The sequence below is a fragment of the Carettochelys insculpta genome, chromosome 2 (genome assembly GCF_033958435.1).
Source record: "Carettochelys insculpta isolate YL-2023 chromosome 2, ASM3395843v1, whole genome shotgun sequence".
NCBI lineage: Eukaryota > Metazoa > Chordata > Testudines > Carettochelyidae > Carettochelys > Carettochelys insculpta.
Window position 1 is genome coordinate 278,698,886 of NC_134138.1, and position 21,903 is coordinate 278,720,788.

A 21,903-nucleotide genomic window follows, 5' to 3' on the forward strand; every position below is an offset into this window, starting at 1 on the left:
CAAATGCTCATTTTGTATGTATTTATTTTGCAGTCTCTCCTTAGCAATCCCTGAGCCTGATCTCACTGCCATGAGATCATTGGAAAATCTCCCTTTGACTTCAGTGGATTTGCATTGGGCCAACCATACAGTCCCATGACCATTCTGTGCGGAACGCCTTCAGTTTGACTGCTGCAGCCTGAAGCCAGTTTTGTGGCCGCATGAAGCTTTGTATTCTTCATACATTTGTTATAGATAGGTTTTTCTTTCCTCGTCTCAGCATGTGTTTACGTTCAGTGCCTGAGGGGTTTTCCTCCTGGTCCAGGTTTGCTCTGCATTATAAAAACAGTCCCTGTTAAAATAAGTGGGAAGAAGGAAAGCACAAGCCTGACTGATCTTCCCAGACTCACATCAAAATGCTCTCCTTCTGTTCAAAAGACTTGTTGAGCCAACCAGCCAAGCCCCCGGATCTTGTCCTGAACCCAGCTTGCTTTACGCATCTACACAGCCAAGATTTCTTCCAGAACTCAGAGCAGTCTGACCTTGTCACAGAGTTGATCAAGCCAGAAGGGATATGACCCCTGAATCTGCTTCCCTAACAGCCACCCCTGTATTTCTCCTGCTTTTTCAACCTTTCTTTCTCCTTTGACATCTCAGCTAAGCATGTATCTTAGGTAGGTCTTCACTACACAGAAGATCAACTCGATCAGGGTCAATCTTGCACTTCGGAAGGCACAATCATACACACATACAAAATGGGATGTGATTGCCTGGAAAATAGGACTCCAGAAAAGGTGCTAGAGATCTTGGTGGGACACAAGCTAATCATGAGTCAGCTGTGTGACACTGTTGGAGAAAAAGCAAACATCATTCTGGGAAGTATTATCAGGAGTATTTTCAGGTCAGGGTCAATCTTCCGGGGTTCAATTTCATGAGTGAAATCGAACTATCTGAAGTCGGCAGTTGACCCCTGTACTCCTTCATATTGCAAGGAGTAAGGGAGTTTGACAGGAGACTTTCTCCCATTGACCTCCCTCTGCGAAGACAGCCGGCTAAGTAGATGGCAGATAAGTCAATTCTAGCTACGCAATTGCCATAGTTAGAACTGCGTATCTACAATCAACTTACCTGCCTAGTGTAGAACTGCCCTTAGTTCCATTTCCCCACGCATCTTAAACAACAGTAGACAGAGAGAGAAGTTAAGTTTTACTTTAGACACTGTATATTCTCACGTAGCTCCTTGAAGCAGTTAGTTTACTTGTATGGAGCTAGTCAGTACAAAACCATATCATAGTGGCCTATGAAGAGCTGATAAAATGGGGGGTCGCCAACCAGGTAGGGATGAAGAGCCATGTGGATAGAGTGCAAAGATCCATGTATTATATAATTATTTTTTATCGATCAATTGATAGATAGATCAAAATAAATATATAATGTGTGGCTCAAAGCCCTCCCCCTCCTCCAGAACCAGGCATCCCCAGCCCCCAACCCACCCACCCATCCACCTCGCTCTAACTCAATGCTGGCCACCCATCAGAGCCACAGCCACTGCTGCTGCCACCCCAGAGCCACCACTACGGCCACTCCCACCAAGAAGTGGTGTGCATGCACTCTGGGCATGCAGCTCCAAAGAGGAGCCACATTTAATGGCTCAAAGAGCCACGTGCGGCTCAAGCACTGCGGGTTGGCCACCCCTGTTCTAAGAGATTGTATAGTCAGCAAAGTAGCAAGTCTAGCAGCTGAACTGCAGTCCTTTTTTTTTCCATCACACAGGCGTCCCATTAGGGTATGCAACTTGACATTGATGGTATAATTAAGCAAAGTTCCATTTTTCTCTTTGCATCTGAAACAATCAGCATCATTCTTGCGAGAGGTCAAAGTTTACTTCTTGCCATTGACAGCTGTGACGTTGATTGGCAGGTACCGGTTGACTTCTGTCTTCCCCTCTCACACAGGTTGTCAGGTCTGTGTTTATAAATTAGTAGGTTGCAGAGCCTAATGAGGTTCTGATGATGGAAAATAGCCGGAATTTCATTCCCATCTAGCTGTGATAATAACCCTGCTTTCCCTGGCTTTACAACCATTTCTATGTCAGCAGCCATGCCACCTCAAACAGCAGTCCACAGAGCTCTCTGGTGCTACGGGAAGGGACATTGATGGTTCAGTAGGTGGCACTCTTCTCTAGAGACTTATGCAGCACTCTACTACTGGAGGTGATACCTCTCAGATGAGACTTTAAACTCCACAAACTAGGGAATACAATCTAAATGAGGTGCACAACTGTGGAAAACAGTCAAGCTGAAAGGACATATCAAGTGAGGTTCCATTTTCGAGGTCCAATTCTGTTCAATAACTTTATCAATGATTTACATAATGGTAAAGAAAGTACGCATATAAATTTTGTGGACGATACAAAGCTGGAGGGGTTGCAAGTGCTTTGCAAGACAGAATTAAAATTCCAAATGATCTGTATAAACTAGAGAAATGGTTTGAGGAAAATAAGATGAAATTCAGCAAGGACAAATGCAGAGTACTCCACTTAGGAAGGAACAATCACGCACACATACAAAACAGAAAATGACTGCCTAGAAGAGAGTACTGCAGAAAGGGATCTAGAGATCTAGGGGGTCACAAGCTAAACACGAGTAAGCAGTGTGACACTGTTACAGAAAAAGGAAACGTCATTCTGGAAGGAATCAGCAGGAGCATTTTAAGCAAGAAACAAGAAGTAATTCTTCTGCTCTACTCCGCACTGATTAGGCCTGAACTGGAGTACTGTATCCAGTGCTGGGTGCTACATTTCAGGAACAACGTGGACAAATTAAAGGAAATCCAGAGAAGACTACAGGAAAGTATTAAAGATCTAGAAAACAGGACCTCTGAGGGAATATGAAAAAATGTGGTTTGTTTAGCATGGAGAAGAGACTGGGAGGGACCACGATAACAGTTTTCATAACACATATATGTTTGTTACCAGGAAGATGGAGACATATTGTTTTCATTTGCCGCTGAGGATAGGAAAAGAAGCAGTGGGCTTAAGTTGCAGCAAGGGCAGTTTAGGATGGTCATAAAGAAAAACTTCTTGACCACCAGAGCAGTTAAGCCCTGGAATAAACTGCAGAGGGACTTTATGAAATCTCCATTACTGAAGATTTTTAAGAGCAAATGAGACAAACACCTGTCAAGGCTGGTCTAAACCAGGGGTGAGCAAACTTTTTATGTCGGGCCCCCACTTTTCATCCATACATTTAGCAGCCTCCTCCCTTTCCCCCAACCTGTGTAATGTAATTGAAACCAATGGAAATTTCAATTATGTTCATGTGAAAAAAAACCTGACTTTCGGCATGTGTAAGGTAATAAGCCTGGAGAACATTAAAAACGTGATTAATCAGTATATAAATGTGAATACACAGACATAAAAACAGTCACATAGTTCAACATTTTTAATGAGATGGAGGAACCTGACAGCCAGCAGTCAGTCGTGCTGTGCCTGCCCCTTATGAAATTTCATGCTCCCCCAAGGGAGTCTGCCCCCCGCTTTGTGCACCCCTTGTCTAGATAATACTTAGGCCAGCCTTGAGTGAAGATGACTGGACTAGAAGACCTCCTGAGGTCCCTTCCAGGCCCATGAGTCTGACTGTAGATACATGTAGTTATTAAAGATCCTGTGGCACTTTGCACACAGCTACTTACTTTGCCTTAAGATACCATAATGATGGGCAATGATAGAGAATGAGAGAGAGATTCTGTACAGGTGATAGCTCAGATATCTTTGTCAAACTACCAAATTGCCAGTCTATAGCCTCACATGTTTTCAGCTGAATCCAATGTTCTTCACTTCACTGCCTTCCTGCCTATGGCTGCCTTACTCTGATGAGTAGAGCGCTTCACGTGCTGCTTATAATTTACTTTAGGATCTTTTAGGATGGTTGAAAACTACTAAATACATGTGTGATGTGGCATATGACCCACACTGGCCCGAAAGGGGCTAAAGCAACTCATGGGGCCTGCAAAATAGGTAGGCAACTGGAGAGAACCCTAGGGAAGCTGCACAGGAGAGAGATATGAGGAGAAGCCAAGCAGGGCCATATAAAAAGAGCCCTGGGCACAGCAGACCAGTCACTCTCTGGAGCCTGAGGAGCACTGGCTGCCTGACAAGGGTAAGACAGCAAGCCAATAGGGGCAGAGCCCTGCTAGGCAGGAGCAGGAGAGGTAGGGTGAGCTCCCAACTGATTACTGGCATGCTGTGGCCCTGAGATAGAGGCAAAGAAGGTGCTGGGACTTCAGGCAAGCAGCCCAGGGAACAAGACTGCAGAGTTGGAAGGGATACAACACATGGCTGCCATATACAGGGTCCCTGGGTTGGGACCTAGAGTGTGGGCAAGCCTGGGTTCTCCCCTCGTCCGCCCACACCTGCCACCAAGGAAGCAGCTAGACAGTGGATTACAGTTCCCCCAGAAGTGGGGAGGACAGGACATGACACAGGACAGGACATGACACAGCCAGAAGATTGTGTCCTGATGAGGCGCTCAGTGGGGCAGCGTGCTTCCTGGAGCAGATGTGACATCAGCGAGACACTGCCATAGAAGAATGCATTGGCAAATAGGCTAATTCCCAGAGGTGCCAGAGTGCAGTGTCCCCTCTAATTTTTTTCCATCCATATAACAAAATTTATTCTGCAAATGCACTGAGGCATGTGCCGAATTGTACCACCAATAGAAACACAGGCTGCTGGCTGTGTGTGCTGAGAGTATTCTACTAATTAGCTGGGAGGTGCCTGAATCTCTCCCAAGGGCTCAGCTTACAGGGAACATTGCCAGAGTGATGAGCGAACCACATCACAATATGCAAGATCACTATCAGAAGAGTTATAGCTGGGGAAGCTTCCATGAGCTCCTGTTGAATGCCATCATCTGCTTTCACATGATTTCAGTTTTATATAACCAAAGGTACAATTGATAAAGATATTTTGTAACTCAGATGTGATTCCTACCTTGGCAATATCCCCAGCTGCTTCTTAAGGACGCTATTCTTTGTCCCATTCTTGATTTTTTCCCCTCCACTCCCTGAGGATGCAGGAACTCAAGGAATTAAAGACAAACCCTACAAAACATAAGGTGCCCCCATTACACTTCCAGTACATCACTTCCACAGAGACAGATCAAGATAGCCCTGTCACTATCCTACAGGTGTGGAGGATGGCAAGTATAATGTAGCAAGGATCTGCATCTTCGTGCTTCTTCACTGCACAGCTGCAAAATATACTTCACAGGCAAGTCAACGTGGGATTCTCAGTTTTCACAGAGGAGAGGGGTAACTAGTGGTGTTCCCAGGGGTCCTATTCAACATAAAACAAAAAAGCAGTCCTGTATCACTTCAAAGACTAACAAAATAATTTATCAGGTGATGAGCTTTCGTGGGGCAGACCTATTCAACATGTTTATAAATGATCTGGAGAAAGGGATAAACAGTGAGGCGGCAAAATCTGCAGATGATACTAAACTGTTCAAGATACTTAGTTAAGACCAAAGGTGACTGTGAAGAGCTTCAAAAGGATCTCACAAAATTAGGTGACTGGGCAACAAAATGGAAAATGAATTTTAATGTTGATAAATGCAAAATAATACATACTGGAAAAATAATTCCATCTATACATAGAAAATTTTGGAGACTAACTTAGGTGTTACCACTCAAGAGAGAGATCTTTGTGTCATTGTGGATAGTTCTATGAAAACATCCACTCAACGTGCAGTAGCAGTCAAAAAAGCAAACTGAATGTTAGGAATCATTTTAAAAGGGATAGAGAACAAGACAGAGTATCGTATTGCCTCTGTATAAATCCATGATATGCCCACATCTCAAATACTGTGTACAGATGTAGTTGCCTAATCTCAAAAAAGATGCATTGGCATCAGAAAAAATTCAGAAAAAGACAGCAAAAATGATTAGGGGATGGAATGGCTGCCATGTTAAGAGAGATTAAAAAGACTGGGACTTTTCATCTTAGAAAAGAGGAGACTAAGGGGAAATATGATAGAAATCTACAAAATCATGACAGATGTGGCAAAAGTGAATAAGGCGAGGTTATTTACTTTTTCCCATAACGTAAGGATTAGGGGTCACCAATTAAATTAATAGGTAGCAGGTTTAAAACAAGCAAAAGGAAGTATTTCTTCATACAGCACATTGTCAATCTGTGGAACTCCTTGCCAGAGGATATTATGAAGACCAGGCCTTTAACAGGGTTCAAAAAGAACTAGATAAATTCATGGAGGTTAGGTCCATCATTGGCTGTTGGCCAGGATGTTTGTCAGAGGCTGGAAATGGATGACAGGGGAGGGATTGCTTTGATGACTACCTGTTCTGTTCCCTCCCTCTGGGACATCTGGCATTGGCCACTTTTGGAAGACATGATACTGGGCTAGATGGACCTTTGGTCTGGCCCAGTGTGGCCCTTCTTATGTGATTCAATGAATGAATGTCTTAACTGTCAGCGGAAAGTCTTGGGCTCCAGTCCAGAATTTGCCACTGACTTTCTGTGTGACTTTGGTCAAGTTACTTCACATCCCTGTGCCTCAGTTTGCGCATCTGTAATATCTGTATTACAACCATCGCCTAATTTACTAGTATCTACAATGTAATTTAAAATCCTCATATAAAAGACTGTAAAATATAATTTTACTGGTGGAAAACTGCTGACAAAGTTTTTCTTTGTGCATACTGAATGAACAAGGTTGGGTGAAATAAGAATTACCACTGAATCTTCACTTGAAATTCAGAATGAACCTCAGCTAAGTGGACAATCCAGTTTATTTTCAGGTAGGCAGCATGCAATTACCCAAGTTAGAAAGTAGCTAAGACACAGAAGTTCGTCGCTATTCTTGAAAAACTCACAAGGGGGTTGTTAAGGATCCCAGTATGGAATCTAATGCAGTGGGTCTTACCCACGAAAGCTGATTACCTACTAAATAAAAGTGTTAGTCTTTAAGGTTCGGGTGATCATCCGTCCTGGTTTCGGTGGGACAGTCCCATATTTGGGATGCCAGGATGGCATCCTGATTTATTTTGTCAAAGGGGCTAACTGACCCATATTTGCAGGTGGCTGCCACCTTCTTCCCCTAGCTGGGGGAGCTGGGAGCTGGACCCAGCTGTGGCTGTACCCCCCACAGCTTCCCTCAGCTGGGGGAGCTGGGAGCTGGACAGTATGGCAGCGTGGCTGTCCCCAAACTTCCCCCTGCAGGGGGAGCTGGGAGCTGGACCCGCACCGTGGCTTCCCTCCCCCCAGCCTCCCTCAGCTGGGTGAGCTGGGAGCCAAAGTGGCAGCACGGTGGCCCCCCAGCTGGTGGAAGCCAGGAGCTTCACTGGGAGGGTGACAGCCCCCATAGGGCAGCCACCTCCCAGAAAAAGTGACCATCCGTCCCGTTTTGGCCAGGACGGCATCATTCACCTTGTATTGCATTTGGGTGGGGGAGATATGGTCACTCTAGAAGTAAGTGTTTGCAGAGACTACTTACAGAACTGATCCCAAAGATGCTCAGGCCCATATTCTGTACTGCTCCGTTCCCGCCTTTGACACAGCAAGGATCAGACGGGGTGTGAATACAAAGGTGCCTTTAAGACAGCTTTGCACTTTCACAAATTTGGGCTGTACGAGAGGCCTACTTAACCCACAGCACAACTCAGAGCAGTCTCAGGGTTGCTGTAAATTGTGCTTCTTTGTAATAGTCATTTATCCACCACTGTCTTCAGTGCAGCTACAGGCAGATGAGTTTGGCTCATAATGTTTAAAACTGCACATATTTAGGTGAGAAATTCAGTCTTTTTGAAAAAATATGGCTATTTGTACATATACCACAGATGTTTCACAGAAACTTGTTTCTGCGATCAGTGTTAATTCTTTAATCCTATCAGTGTTAATTGAAGCCTGTATTAACACCTCTATATTTAAATTGCACTGAACAGCAGTCTCAGCTAGCAGGGCTGTGAGCAATGCTAGCCAATAAAATCTGAAACTCAGGTGTATGATGAGTTTTTTTACAGCTGAAGCACATCACTGAAGATAATGCTAAGGCCAAATACTAAGACCCTTAGTCAGTTTTTACTCAAGGAAATAGCTATTGATGTCAAGTATCAGAGGGGTAGCCGCGTTAGTCTGCAGCCGCACAAACAATGAGAAATCCTGTGGCACCTTATAGACTAATGGATAACAGGGTTTCTCTTGATTTCAGTTGCCAAGGAAAATTCTCCCTGATATCATTGGCGGTTTGTCTAAGGGCAGATAAAACCCAGTTTGGGCCTTAGATATTTTCTACATATACAGATGGGCACTTGAAGGATCTGCAAGGGTACTACAGGTTGAACCTCTCTAATGTGGAACTCTCTCATCTGGCAATACCCATAATCTGGCATGATTTTATTTAGCCAGATGACCACTTATCATGGGTGTGGCCAAGTTGCTCGTGGTCCCATAAAGTTTATTTACAGCCCCCAGTCCGGGCTCTCACTGTTCTGTGCTGTTATTTAGCTGTAATTTACCCCTAAATGTCTTCTCAGAGCTCAGTCGGCAGTCGAAGTGTTGCTAATGTGTTAGACAATATTGACCTCCCAGCAAATTCTCTTGTCCAGCACCAGTCAGGTCCTGAGGGTGCCAGACAAGAGAGGTTCAGCCTATACTGGGGACATCTTTCTGATACTGCTGCAGCTGAGGGATCCACTGAGGGGTGTTGCAAGTGGTCATTCTCCCCGTGGAACAGAAATCTGCGACATGGAGTCTAGGTATTTTTCTAGGTGTAACTTATTTCATTCTTAATATATGCATTGGCTCTGGCAAAGAGATCCTGATAAATGAGAGCAACGAAGGGTCCTGTCTGTTAGTCTATAAGGTGCCACAGGACCCTTCGTTGCTGTTACAGATCCAGACTAACAGGGCTACCCCTCCGATACTTGATAAATGACAGGCGCTCACACCCCTCCTTCTGAACCCGCAGCACAGATACCAGCAAAGTGCCCTCTATTTTTTTCACCTGTGGTGGAATAAATTTTGTAGTGTGAACCAAGGCATGTGCAGATGTGCACTGTCAGTAGAAACACGTGCTGCTGGCTGTGGGCGTTCTTCTAATCTACAGGGAGGCATCTGAATCTCTGCTGGGTGGATGTTCAAGTGTTCAGCTTGCAGAGAACACTGAGAACTCGTGCCTGGTTTCCAGGAAGCCAGTCCACCTCAAAAGCAGACTCTAGCTGGACAGATTAAAGCAAGCTCAAGGGGCGTTTGCAACAGTTCCTCCCTGAAAAGCATACATGAAAAACTTAAAAACAGGCAGAAATTTCTTCAAATACCATACCCTGCTTCCACCGAAAAAAAGCAGGGGCGGGGGAAGAGATGACGTGACACAGCACGACCTGAAGACTGCTACAAAAACGTTAAAGATGAGTGAATCAGGTCATCTCAAATAGTAAATAGAACAGGAATTGCCACATTAGGTCCGTGCTATCACACAGCTTGTGGAGCAAGGTACTAAACAACAGGAGGATGGCTGATTCTACTCCCATAGTACACAGGCTGAGTTTCACCTAGCTCTTTAATGCGTCTCCTGCAGCTCTTTGGAGCAAATAATATGAAAACACTGTCTGAGTCAATTACCCAATTTAAGGTATTAACCAGTCAGTAGGCTTTTACTACATTACTAACCCATTGTACAATTCCTGGTCTGTCATTTTGCTGTGAGAATAAATATATGCAGATAAATAGTAAATGAAACAATGAATTCACACTACTGTGGCTCATTGGGTAATACCGATTGGTAATTTGATGCCAGAGCCTCTCAGGTCTGACTATCACTGTTCAAGTCCAATGCAAAAGCACGTACGCAACAGGAGTAATTGGAGATTCTTTTAACACTGTGTTAGCCACAGCCAAAAATCATCAAAATCCCATCATATCCATTGTTAAGCACATTGCCCACAAGAAATTAAAATGCTGGTGACATCGTATCCATGGCATACATCCTCTAATGCTCACAAACTCATCAGTAAGGACCATCGCCAGCTGATATAAGTTAGGGCAGCCTTAAATCATAGAAAAGGCAACTTGTAACTCAGACAGGTACCCATAATACTCACACACACAACTGATCAAGGCACAGATAGAGTCGAGCCTTTCAAGTTGAGTGGGTCTTTCAAGTCAGTGGAGTTTTTCATGATTTGCACTAGTGTCATTGAGCCGAGGCTTTTTCTCCTGTAAGGTTAATATCTAAGTCATCCCTAGTGTTTTACTCACTAACCCTGCTCTTGTCTAGCATTGCTGGGTAACGTCTTCCTTTCCTTTCATTAACAGGAAGAGGAAACTCAGGATTCAAAACCAGTGAGGGCCCTTTACTGTCTTCCTCCAGTCCCTCCCTCAGCAAACTCATTAAGCATGTGCCTAACTTTAAGCAGATGAGCAGCCCCACATGGGAGCTTGATGAATTGGGCCTGAATGTCCACATTCAGGAAGTAATTAAATTCATTATTTTGGTATCTCAATCAACAATCCCCACAAGCAGAAAGCCACACAACCTTTCAGATGTCTGATGCAGAATTTGAAGCAAATGTGTCCTTGGAAAAGGCCCATTAATCACAGAATCCATCTACCTGCATGGGCAGAATATAGACCCCTCAGAATGAGAATGTATGGGAGACACTGGTGTGAGGCGCAGGCCTACTAGAGCCAGGTCTGTAACTTCCTGCAGGTGACAGTGTAATGTTGCATACTTAATTAGCCTGTACATTCCTAGGGTAGAGACTGTCATTTTGTTCTGCGTTTGTATAGTGTATGCACAACGGGGACTTGGCCCATGACAAAGTTGCTAGGTGCTATGGAAATACAAATAATAATAATCCAGTGCCATCTGACAGTGTCACACAAGCTGATGTCATGCCCTTTTCTGATAGCTCTGTGGAATTAAGTTTGCTAGCACTGAAATACAGGTGTTTGCATTGAAAATTGTTTTTAGAAGTGATATGGAACAAAATGTCAAAGAAAACCCAGATGAGGAGCACTGTCAGAGAACATGAACCATTGGATAAAGGAATCTCCATTGTTAACAATAGACAGGATTAAGAGTTGATAGACAAGTATCTTATTAGAATGTATTACTTATCAACTCAGAATTATGAAGATAAAATTATGTACTCAGTTGCCAAACCCATATATGCAAATTCCCCAGGGACTGCATTTTGAAATAAAATGGAGTGATTCCTTCTCCAGGAAAACTCATAACTGACTCCTGATAACATACATGCATAGGCTGACACTATAGCGCATTGATAGAATTAACCACATAATGCTAAACACGTAGTAAAGTACTGGCTGATTCTGGTGAATGGTAGTAACATAGATGTGCCTTTCAAGTCCAGAATGCTGGTTGAAATGCAAGCCAGGTTGCTAGTGACTAAATCAGCAAAGTTGGTTCTCATGTGATGGATGTTCATTGACCTCTGAAGGGAATGGGATGGCTACAGTTCCTAACGAACAGTTATTAATTGGCATCTCTACCCTCAAGCTCAGCACAAGGCCAGGAACTGAAAAGATGTAAAACCCAACAAGCTATCTTTTCAGTCCTAAGAGGTGTCCCATCCAGTATCATCAGTGGGGGAGTGTGGAGTGACTTCCACTTCTGGTCACCTTCTAATGCCCATTGTGCAGAAAAAAAGACTTCGCTCTCCAGATCTGCCAAGCCAGCATTTTCCCTGGCGCTAAATAACATTATAAAAAACAAAAATCCAGATTCCTTGCTGCAGTTTCTTCTATACACAGAAGAACTGGTGGAGTGGGGGTTGAGGACTACTAATCATCTCCCCAAACCTTCATGGACCCCCAATACTAATTCTAGCCACTACGTACACTTCTTTAAATGAAAAAGGAACCCACAGCACAGATTTTCAGACAGCAGTTAATATTATTGGAAGATGTTTAATTTAAAAATACTAATTGATTGTAACTTTGCAATTTATTTAAAACTTATTTTCTATGATCATTTTCATTTATCTTTTATTTTTTCCACAGATCCCCTGCAATACCCTCACAGATGCCCAGAGGTTAGGAACCCCTGCCAGAAAGCATCCCCACTGGCCGTCAAGAAGTTGTCTGCCAGCAGAGAATAGCCCAACTAAGTGGATAGTGGTGTGACTATACCCTGAAATATCTCCTACCCCAGGGCTGCAGGGAAGACGTAAGAGCAGGCTACAGCTGTTTTACAATGGCTGCAGATTCCCCGAGCCAAAGCAATTCCCTGGTAGGAAGACCCAGACATTTCCCAACCTATCTCCATCACCGGAGTCCCTTTAGAAATCCAGGAGCCATAGAGAATCCAGACTGAGATTTTTCCCCATGTTATTAACATGAGAGAAGTTCCTCAAGCAAGCGCTGCTACCCTGCAAGAATTTTTGAAACCTCAGAAAATAGTCACTGGTGCGAGTGGCTTTTTTTTTTCATAAGTCAAATACAAAAGAATTCTATTCAGCACAAAGACTTGCCACATGACTCTCCCCATGGGAAGCGATACCCAAGGACATGTCCTATGGAAAGGTTTGCAGAAATCATCACAGATCCTGTTGCACTGGCATTACGTATGTGCTGAAGGCCCACACAACACTGCCCCTGGAGGAATTTACTTCAATTTCATGTGACTCAAATGCTAAAACTGAACAGAAAAGAAACTGCACATCTCACTCTGTCTCTATACCTGCAGAAAGACAGGCTGTCTCTTTGCATATATTTCGTGAGTCACCCAGAAACTCTTTCAATTTACATCACACCACCAGTGACTCACAATGACAAGAGGCCAAATCTGTACAGGTTGTGCCACCTAAAACCAGCATTCACTGATCTGGCAACTTCCCTCCACCAGCAGCACCAGGGATGTTCCTGGACCAGAGAGCCGGGCAGGAAGGTAAGCTGCAGCCCATGTCCTCCGGCAGCCCTGGAGAGCTGGAGCCAGCAGCCCTAGCATTCCACAGCCACTGGCAGCTGTGCAGGCAAGCAGCCCGTGTCCCCCAGCAACCCCATGGGGGGCAGCTGCACCCCAGGAAGCCTCACAGGGATGGGGCTTGGGCAAAGGGCAGCCGCTCAGGGCTGCAGCTGAGTCCCAGGCAGACCCATGGGGCACGGCTGAGGCCAGAGCCAGTGCCAGATTCTCCTGGCAGCCCTGCAAGACTGGGGAGCTGCACATACCTGGAGCCCTATCCCGGGCAGCCCATGGGCCACAGCTGTGTCCTGGGCAGCCCTGCAGGGCCACAACTGAAGCCAGCTTCCTCCAGCAGTTCTGTAGGGCTGGAGCCCAGGGTGAGCCTGGGAGCAACCACACAGGTCTGGGCTGAAGCCAGCTTCTTCTGGCATCCCCCACGGGCAGCCATGTGGCACTGGAGCTACATCCCTGGCAGCCCTGCCAGGCCAGAGCTGGAGCTTGTGTCCCCCAACAGCCCTAGCAGCATCAGTAGGCGCCCCAGCAGCAGCCTAGGCCAGGACACCCACATACCACTCGATGGATGAGCAGCCCCGTGGGGTGGAGATGGAGGGGTTGGTGAGCTGGGGATCAGTGATAGGAAACTTCCCCTGCTGCAGCAAATTCTCTTGCTCAGGACCAGTCAGGTCCCGACCATGCCAGACCAGGGAGATGAAACCAGTATAAGGATCCGTGTGCAAAACCTGATGGCTTCTCTGATGTTGTTCTCCTTTGGGGTACTGAAAAGCAGCGTAGTCCAATGGACTGAGCACAAGGCTAGGAATTAGGAAGCCTTGATCTGTAACCACAGGTCTAATTCTGACTTGCTCTGCTCCATTTCCCTTCTGGTAAATGGAAATACTACTGCTTACCTATACATTTACAAGATCATGAGGAGGATTCATTAGTTAATGGCTATGCACTATTAGGTTTATGCTGATAAACAATGCTCTGTGTGCTTTGAAGTGAGCTGGACCTAAAATTTGACACACCCTGGAGTCAAGTTTGGAAGCTCTGCAATGGCTTCACTTAAATTAAAATGAGGGATAATTAATTCATTAACACGTTAGCTGGATGGTTTTGTTAAAACATGTAAGAGTTAAATAGTTTTTGGCTATGTCTACACTAGCCTCAGAACTTCTGAAGGAGCATGATAATGAACCTAATTGAAAGATGCTAATGAGGCACTGCTATGAATATGCAGTGCCTCATTAGCATAACGGCGGCCGCAGCACTTCAAAAGCACCGCTCTCAATTGCACATGGCTCGTCTACATGGGGTCCTTTTCGAAAGGACCCATTGTAGATAAGCCGTGCACAATCAAAAGCGGCACTTTCAAAGTGCCGTAGCCACCATTATTCATGGCAGCACCTCATTAGCATCTTTTGATTAGGTTCATTATCATGCCGCTTTTGAAGTTCTGGGGCTAGTGTAGACACAGCCTTTTTATGTACATGACAGTCTTTAGATTTCAGAGTTAACACTGTCATAGTATGAGTGGAGAATTCAACCTCTGAAACATCATTTCATGATGCCCGCAAATTCTAGAGACCAAATTGTGCTTGTTTTCAAACTGTTAATGCATTTTAGATTAGACCACACCTGTGTGAAGTAAATTTGTGGATCACAATCCAGTTTCCAGAGGAAGAATATCCCCTTCACAAAACCTACCCCAGTTATCAGTCATCAGGCCCCTTGTTAGCAATAACAATACAGAAGACTTTCTCAGTAATCCAAACAGAGCCTCTAGAAAAAAGCTTAGGGTGCATCTACACTTGCATTCCTCTTTCGAAAGAGGCATGCAAATCAGGTAAAACAAGAAAATGCAAATGAGATATAAAATTGCATATTTGGCACCTCATTTGCATATTCTAATTTCAAAAGCGCTTCTTTCAAAAGAAGAAAGCCAGTATAGACGTTGCTCTTTCGAAAGTAAACCCATCTTCGAAAGAATCCTTCTTCCCTTTATTTAGTGGGAAGAAGGATTCTTTTGAAGATGGGGTTTACTTTCGAAAAAGCGACGTCTACACTGGCTTTCTTCTTTCGAAAGAAGTGCTTTTGAAATTAAATATTCAAATGAATATTCAAATATTCAAATTAAATACTGAAAATGCAAATTTATACCTCAATTGCATTATTATTTGCCTCATTTGCATGCCTCTTTCAAAAGATGCACCCTTAGTGTCATTGCTGAGGTTGATAGGGAAGTCTGCATTAATGGACCCAGTGAGGTCTAATGGATTGGGCACTGGATGGAAATCTGGAGAGCTGGGTACTATTTCCAGCTCTGCACCTGACCTGCTTTGTGACCTTGGGCAAGTCACGTCACCTTTCGTGAGTCATTCCATGCCCCGATTTCCTCTTCCTTCTTTTGTTTAGGTTATCTATTTAGACTGTGATAAGGACAGGGATCGTCTTTTGCTGTTTGTCCAAAGCTTAGCACAGAGGCACCCTGATCACAAGGCACCACCATAATACTGCTACAAATAAGGACAATGCTATATTTGGACTACAGGTATTATGTGTCAAAGTCAATAGGAAGTAATTTCCATCACCTTCCTAATTTGCTGTCTGCCATGAAGCATTTCAAACCTGACAGCAGAAGTGCACGTAACATCTCTGTTCCTGCTGCCCCCAGCAGCCATCACCTGCATGAGTTTATGCCACTACAATCAGAAAATAAAGGAGAATCTCTGCAGAACATAAATAAATAGCCCTGTCTGAATGTGGTATCTCATCACCCTCCATTATACATAAAAGGTCTCTGATGACAGTCTCTGCCTACTGTAATAAAGTGCTCCTCTAAACCGTTTAAGTTGAATTGAGCACTACAAACTGTGAGTGAGCAAATTTGGGTCTCAAGCAAAAGTACTTTGTAACATCAAGAGGAGATAGGTGGGGATAGAACACAAAGGCTGTACAAATCTTCAGGTCTGGTTCTCATAGAGTTGGCTGAGCTTGTAAGTTTCACTGTGCATTTGAGGTTCAAATCAGCATGGCACTTGGGAAAGTCAAAACTGAAAGCTGACCTCTAAAGGAATTAATCTCACTTATGCCAAACCTGAATTTGACTCTCTAATTTTTAACCTTCATTCTGATTCCAGAACGGGCTGTTAGTCTAACAGAGTTGTATTTTTTTCAACTGAAATAACATTTACATTTTCCACCTCACTGGTAATGGGCAAAAGACATGGCTCTTCAACAGCTCCTCCAAACACAAAGCCAAGAGATGACAGCTAGTTCTCCCCTTAAAGAATAATTCTGAGTTCAATATTTATATAAGCACTCTGTAACACACCGACACAGACAGCCGCAAACCCAGTCACTTTCATACTCCCTCTCTCATCCATGGATATGTGAATTGTGAAACAAACAATCTGTTCCTGGCAAAAGCTGATTTGCTATTCTGTTCTTTAAGTCATTGTAAAAGATCCTTTTCTGCCCTGCTTTCTTTAGCAGACCTGTATTTCTTGTAAAGAAGGCATATTGGTTGTTCCCCTTTCCCTAATCTCTGTCTATATGTCTATGTGTATTTACAGTGTCAACTCCCTAGGGCAGGAAACTGTTCCTCCTTAAATTACTGAAACTGCTACACAAATAACAAGCAGTCCTGTGGCACCTCCGGCTATGGCTACACTACCTAATTATTCCAAAATAACAGCAGTTATTGCATAATGACTGAGCTGTTGTCTAGACCAGTGTTTCTTAATCTTTTTTCTTTTAATAAAATACCCATTTTAAGAAAAATTACAAGTACTCCCAGACTTCTTTGCATATACCTAAGGGCACATATGCCACCGGTTGCGAAATGCGGTCCTAAAGTAATCTGAGGTTTGGAAACAAGCGCCATTCAGTCCTTCCAGATTACTGTGCCCTTTGCAGGAGTCAGATTTGTTTTGCATAGCACCTAGTTACATCTATTAAAAACTACTTGCTTACAAAAACATACAAAATATCACAGAAGACTATGACTGAAAACTTGCTGACTTTCTACCATCTTATTATCAAATAAATGAAGTGGAATGGAAATATTGAACTTAAAACGTTTCAGCGTAAGCCATAAGAAGCAGTAGAAACAAGTCATTGTGTGCATTAACTTTTAAGTTGTACTGACTTTACTAGTGTTTTTTATGTAGCCTGTTGTAATACTAGGCAAATATCTAGATGCGTTGATGTACCCCCGAAGACCTCGGTGTACCCCCAAGGGTACACCTAACCCTGGTTGGAAGCTGTGGTCTAGAGTACTCATGCTATTTTGAAATAATTTCGAAATGGGGGTGTATTATTCTGAAATTGGGAACCCTCAAAGGCCGCGTCTATACTTCATTCCCCTTTCAGAAGGGGAATGCAAATACGACCAATCAGAAATGCAAATGAGGTGCTGATCTACCCAGCTGTCAAAAGCACACTTCTTCCTCATTTTTGAGGAAGGAGTCTTTCAAAAATGGGGTTTGTTTTTGAATGACCCCCCCCCCCACACACACACACCACTACCAAAGTGAGAGGAATGATGCCTATTTCAAAACAGCTATTTCGAAGTAGGCACTATTGAGACATGGAATAGTGCTTTTTCAAAATAGGCCATAAGGGGCTCCAATGGCACTATTTTGAAATAGCACTATGGACCCAGAAATGCTATTTCAAAATAGCTGGGTGCTACTTTGAAATTCGTTGTGGCTGCGTCTACACTACCAAAAGGAAGGGATAGGTAAATGCAGCAGTTTGAAAATGCTAATGAGGTGCTCATATGAATATTCAGCACCTACTTTGCATAATGGCGGCCACCTGGAGTGTCAAAAGTGCTGCTTTCGAAATGTAAAATAGGCGTGTAGACCGGGTTCCTTCAAAAGGATACCACGATTTCAAAAGCACCCAAGTTTTTTGGGAAGAAAGGTGCTTTCAAAATCAGGATTTCCTTTTGAAGGAACCCCATCTACATGGCTATTTTACATTTTGAAAGCAGCACTTTCAACACTCCAGGTGGCTGCCATTATGCAAATAGTATGCTGAATATTCATATCAGCGCCTCATATTTTCAAACTGCTGCATTTACACACCTCTTCCAAAAGGGAGAGGTAGTGTAGATGTAGCCTTTGTGTGTGGCTGTGTTACTTCAAAATAAGATATTTTGAAACTGCTGTTTTGAAATATCTTATTTCGAAATAGGGCTGCAGTACAGGCATACCTTAGAGACTAAACAATGTATTAGGTCATGAGCTTTCATGGGTAAAACCTATTTCATCACACAGAAATGGAGTGGAAAAACAGACTCCAGGGACTATGTAGCAAGGAGCTGCGGGGGAAAGAAAGTAACCTGTCACCAATAGAACAAGTTGAAGCACATTAAGTCATGTGTCTTCCTGCGAATATCAAATGTGGGGAAATTGCCCCTGTAAGGCGTAAGCCTCTCAAGATCTCTATTCAGGCCGTGTTAAAGGTGTTAAATTTGTAAAGGAATTCCAGTTCAGATGTCTCCTTCTGTTACCTTGTAGTAAAAATCTTTTGTGGAAGAGTGGAGTTATACTAGGTAGGTGCTATTTATATATAAAAGAATAATTACTAGATGGTCAGCTGCAGCAGTGGTTTCTGACCTTTCTTTTCTCTGAGAGATTGGTGGATGGGTCCCTTTTCCTCCAAGGTCCCCTCTAACCACGTCTCAGCACAACCCTTTTCCTTTTCATTATCAATTTTTTTCTATTTCTTGTCCTTCTCTTTGTTTTAATCCAGTGTTTTTATGGGGGATGCTTTGTTTTTTGTTTGTTCTTTTTTACCTTTCTGTTGAAGTGTTGGTTGCTCAAAGTCCTGTGGCTTTGAATGCCTAGGCACTAGACCTAGAAAGAAGAAGTTGAGCCAGGAGGCAGGTCAGCCTCAGAATAGCTGAGTTGCTCCCACCACCAGTTATGCTGAAGGACACTAGTGAAATACCAACAAAGGAAGGTGGGCAGGGGTGCTATGATAAGATGGGGTGTCTGGGCACAACTAGAGAAATCAATCCAGGGTACCTTTGCTTAAAATCTGGGCTACTTACAGCCCCAGGCTGGGATTTCCTTCTTACTAAGGCAAATCCAACCAGCCACCATAGCACCTTTACCAGCCCCCTGGTCAGCCAGAAGCCACAGAAGCAAACCCACAATCTTCTCAGCTGCTATACCAGCCCAGATCAGTGACCTCCCAATTAAGGTGAGCAGTTATTAAACCTGTTTCACTCAACACCACACAGATTCTTCCAGACCCCAAAGGAACCAGTCCCAGACCCCGGTCAATATATACTTGGCTCTTACCCAAATCACCATGCAAAACCAGATCCTCAGGTCTAATATTTAAGGATTTATTAATAAAAAAGAAAGAACAGGGTTAGAGCAAGAACAGGGTTTGAGCAAGGAATTGTTAAAGCAATACTTTACATGAATCAGTCATAACTACTGATGCAGGCCAGTGGTGTTATTTGCTGATTCTTGAGAGTCTCTGAAAGTTCATTTCAGGTTGCATAGATTCAGTCATTGGAGCATTGTAGATCTGGCCCACTGGGGTCCACATGCTGGCACATGGATGTTTGGAGACCACAAGACAAAAGATCCAAGATGGACACTGCTAAGTCCACATCATCCCTTTGAGGGATGGACCCTCAGTCCATAGGCTTAACACACGGTTAGTCCATAGACCCCATATACTTAACTCACGAGGACTGAAGAACAAAGAAAGTCCCTGCCAGGGCCCATCTTATACTTTTGCATATGCTGAGGGAAAATTCCATTCTTCTGCCATAGGTCTTGGCTTACCACCTGACCCAGCGGGTCTCTGTGCTGTGTTTCCATTCGCTGCAATCCCAGAGGGAGAACCCTACCTTGACAAAATGGGTGTTGGTCGTCTTGGCCTTTGCTCAGTCTATTGTCCTGGCTGGGGTGGAGACCCACCTCCCATTCTGAACCTCAGCCCTGAAACATTTCTAACATGGTTGCAGACCTAAAATCTATAACTTTAAATACAAGCATGACACAGACATGTAAGCAGTGTACATAGATTCAGGGCATCATTAGCTTTCTTTAGACACTTCACATGCCCCCCGCCCCCCGCCCCCCGCCCCCCAGCGCAATACTTGGGACCAATATTCACACTGGGCATTAAAAAATTGCTTCCAGACCCCATATAAAAATCTGGTCTATGACAGGTGCCATTTCAGACTGTGGTTAGGGGTGCTTCACCATGATTCCAGGGGCTATTTAGGCACTTGAAAACTCTAGTTTTCTGGCAGATAATTTAGCAGTTAGCTGACAGCAACCCTATATCTAATTCCTATATAAAAGAAAGACAAATCTATCCAACTCTAATCATAACACATTCTGACTTCTTATGGCAAGTCACTGAGGGGACACTGTTAGATTAAACATTTTAATATATAGTCTTGTTATGTGACTCCGTAGTGAGGGAGATGCGCAAACTCACACAGCACTCCAGAGTTCTTGCTCAGCTCTGGGAGAGATGTGGGATCTAGTGGGTTACTGCAGGGGGCAGGTAAAACTGGGTTCTATGTAAGAACAGAAGAATGGCTAGGCTGGGCCAGACCAAAGGTCCATCTAGCTCAGGATCCTGTCTCCTGACAGCAGCAAATGCCAGGCGCACAAAAGGTAATCACTGAGCAATTCATCCCCTCACCTACTCCCAGCTTCTGGCAAACAGAGGTGAGGGATAGCAACAGAGAGACAGAGGTGTTAATCTGTAGTCTATCAAAACAAAAAAACACTAAAGGAATTGATAGATCTAAAGAACTGGGTCTGTCCCACAAAAGCTCATCACCTAATAAATTATTTTGTTAGTCGTTAAGCGCTATATGGCTGCTTTTCCATTTTAAGAGGCAAGGGACATGCAGAACATGGCGTTGGATCTCTGCCCACACTAGTGATTGAGGGACCTATTCCCTATGAACTTCTCTAGTTCTTTCTTTAACCCTGTGTTAGCCCGTGGCCGGGTAATGTGCGGTGAGGTACTCCCCTGGGTCCTAAACAACCCAGTTCTTTTTACTGTTAGAGCAGGGACCTGCTAGCACTCTCACATATGGCCAGGCTGTAGTAACCAAACAGTTAAAGTTCTTTTGTTATGCCGGCTGTGTTGCAGTGACAAAAGGGTTAACAGGGTCAGGCTTAGATCTTAATTAGTTACAAGTTTGTTAAGCTACAGTTATAAGCGTGTGGTTACAAAAGGCTATTGTCTACTTCTTATATGCTAGCAAAGTACAGGTGTTAACAAGTTACGTTACAATCCAATACAAGGATATCTGTTACCATCTAACACAATGATATCTTGATACAACGACGTCTAGTTACAGAGCTCTAATTCTTTAGCTGTGCACAAAAAAAACGGAGATCTAGCATGGGTATATCTTACCATCTCTGCGTCTCTCGACACCAGCGTAGCCAAGCCGGATCGGTCACTCAATTCCGCGGAAAGACGAAAACGAGATTGGGCGTCCCCAGTTGCGGACCTCGGGAGGCAATCACCTAACCCGACCAGCAGGTAGTTGGTGGAATGCACTCAAAGTTAGAGTTCTGCTGGGCCCATCTTTTATACCCCTTTTTGGGTTACGTATTCTCTTTCTTATCTAAGGTGCCAGATCGTACTGGTCTCTCTTTTTGTGTGGGCGGGGAACTTCCCCTTCTGGGGTGGTTGTGTGTGTGCATCAAATTCATCAATGCCAGCTGAGGTGATTTCCTGAGGGTCCCCCCTCCTCTTGTTGACAGTTTGGCCTGTTAGCCTTCTATCTGTACTTTCTGTTTCTCAGGGTCACGATAAGCTTGCACATCTGGGCCTCAATGAGGGCATCAAAGACTGTGCTGTCAGCAGCCGTTTCCGTGCCCTGTGTGCTCCTCAGTGGTGGGGGGGGCAGCGAGCAAGCTGGCTTGTAAGGGGGAGACTTTGTCTGGCTACACCCTGTGATATAAAATCTTGG

General features: G+C 44.1%; 1 long non-coding RNA gene across 1 annotated transcript; it reads right to left on the minus strand.

Moving 5' to 3' along the window:
* Window positions 1-286: 286 nt before the first annotated feature.
* On the minus strand, window positions 287-21,356 carry LOC142008985 (uncharacterized). Its single transcript, XR_012644293.1, has 3 exons — window positions 21,342-21,356; window positions 4,973-5,082; window positions 287-311 (listed from the first exon to the last, which is right to left on the minus strand). It is a non-coding gene; the product is annotated as an uncharacterized LOC142008985 (long non-coding RNA).
* Window positions 21,357-21,903: the final 547 nt, after the last annotated feature.